Below are 2,650 nucleotides of genomic sequence, written 5' to 3' on the forward strand. Positions count from 1 at the left end.
TATTGCTTGGCCTTGACAATCGGGACAAGATTAGTGATTTTTGTCATGATGTGATCTAAGGCCTCATACTGAGCTTTTGATAGAACTCTTTTTTGTTCAGCCTTTGACTCACCCTTTAAAAGGGGCATGAGATCGGTCAGATCATCATTTGAGATTTGAGCTATTTTCGAGTTTTCAGGGACGTTGACTGGAGGAGCATGCGTTTGCACCATGATCCCAATATTTCCAGTATAGTCAGCAGCAATTACACCAGGTAATACAAAGATTCCTTTACTTGATGTTGATGATCGTCCCAGTAGCAAAGCACACAACCCATGACCAAGAGACCCATTTAATTTAGATGGAATACAATTAACTGAAGTATCAGTTATGGTAAAATCTATTGCTGTTGCCACGTCCACTCCGGCGCTCCCTGCGGTGGCGGAAGGGATGCAGTCCAGACACCCTGATTTTGTGTTGTCGCGCGGGGTGGCATCGCGCTCACATTCAAGTTTCCCAACGGGATTCTGTCTTTTTTAAACTTTGAATGACATTCAATTGTCTTGTGGCAAAATTTGTCACATTTAATACATTTGTCTGCAAAATCAGTAACACCACATTGAGGGGGGCGGGTTGCTGAACTGATTTTCTTTACAGTACACTGCTTTTTAAAATGTCCCATCCGTCCACAATTATAACATCTCATGCCTTTAGTACCCCCACGATCACCCTGACCTTGTTGTAGAAGGGGTTTAACAGCAGCAGCGAAGGCAGTAGCCATGTATCCAGCCTTTTCCTCTGCTGGGCCCACTTTAGAACATGCATCCATCATTTCTTGAAGACCAGCATATTTTGGCAAAACCTGCAAAATACGCTTACAAGCTGGGTTAGCATTTTCCATAGCCAGAGACATAAGCATGGATTCTTTAGCATTAGATGCCAGATCAATATTCTTTTCGATAGCCTCTGTCAATCTGTCAATAAATTGCATATATGGCTCAGTAGGTCCCTGCTTTACTGATGTATATGAAGGATTAGGCTTTCCTGCTTCTGGCACAGCTTTCAGAGCAGCTAAAGCCAATTGCTGTGCTTGCTGTAAAACTTCAGTTTTCATACGAGCTTGTACTCCATCAGGGTGAAATTGTCTCTTTCCCAATAACATTTCAGATGAAACACTGTGCAAAGGGTGATGAGGATTACACTCTGAATTCTCATCTGCAGCCCTTGCAGCAAGCTCCTCAAACCCACTTTTAAAATGTAGGAGCTGTGAAGGAGTTAATAAAATTGCAGCCACTCTGAGAAAATCATTTGGAGTTAGAACATTACTAGAAAAAAAGTCAGATAACATTTGCTGTGTATATGAGGAAGACAACCCATACTGAGTAATTGCTCCCTTAATTTCTTTCATAGCTTTCCAGTCCATAGGAGTCCAGACAGACTGTCCCTGAGGATTTATAATAACAGGGAATGCAGCGGGAACATCTATCGGTAAAATAGTACCGTCTATAATTGCATCCTGAATGCAGCCTCGCCATCTCATGGCACTCGGATTAGCTTTATTAGATGTAGGAGTCGGTGGTAACGGCACATCACAGGGACTGATCTTATCTGTTTTTTCCGGTTGTTCCAGTTTTTCTGGGGCTTGCTGCCTCTCCTCCCCCAATTTGTCCAGACGGTCCCGCAAGTCCTGCAATTGTTTATCTAAGGATTTTGTCCATTGTCCCCAGTTCCACTCATTTTGCAGCTCCAGTGAGAGCGATGTAAGCGGTGGTTTATGTGGCGGAGGTGGGTATTTATTTGGAGTTACACTCTCCTCTTCAGGAGACTCCCACCCAGACAGAAATCTTGGAGATTAAGTTTAGGGGCAGTAGCAGCACAAAAAGGGTTAACATCAGTTTGTTTCGGTTGCTCAGTAGCTGCTACTGGCTCCTGAGTATCAGCTGGAGCTACCACTGGTAAAGGCATTGTCGACACAGGATAGGGGAAAGGCGCAGGGTCCTCAAACTTTCCTACTGTACTGTGCGCCGGTTTTTGACCAGAATGTTTTATGCCCGAAACAGATGACACTACCATGGCTGTATCACCGGGTGCTGAATCTAATGTAGGTGCCGAGCCCTGCTACTGTGAAGGGGAGTCATAAAGAGCTGTAAAAGTGGATTTTGCCGCCTGTTTCTCATCCTTCATTGCGGCTAGAGTCCCTTCTAGTAGTAACCAGGGGCAGCAAGAGACTTCGCCTCCTTAAACCCACAAGTAATTTCATCCCACAGGCGTGCCCCAATTTTTTTCCAAGTCCCGAGTTCAAAAGCTTCATTAACCCCCTGGATCAGCTCTTTTTCTTTAATCCAGAGCAACAATCTTTTTAACAGATTATCTTCATATTCTATCCCTCTCATTGAGAGGATATGCTGGAAGAGCTTAAGGAAGACCATTTTTTTTTTCCCATCCTAACCATTTCCAGAACCCGTTGGCTGTTACCTTATTTGCACTGCACAGTGTCTTCCAGGCTCACTAGGCTCCGTTCCGGATTGAACCCAGCCGATGTCCCTGCGGCTCCACTTTTTCCACTTTCTTCGGTGCCACGCACTTTAATTCTTTCAGCTTCAATATGAAAAATATGGGGGGTCCCTGTTCGGGCGCCAATTGCCGCAGAATATATATGGACTCAGTCAGA

Source organism: Pezoporus flaviventris, unplaced genomic scaffold (genome assembly GCF_033815535.1).
Source record: "Pezoporus flaviventris isolate CSIRO_AGI_PZ_B2104156 unplaced genomic scaffold, CSIRO_AGI_Pfla_v1 ptg000103l, whole genome shotgun sequence".
Classification (NCBI taxonomy): domain Eukaryota; kingdom Metazoa; phylum Chordata; class Aves; order Psittaciformes; family Psittacidae; genus Pezoporus; species Pezoporus flaviventris.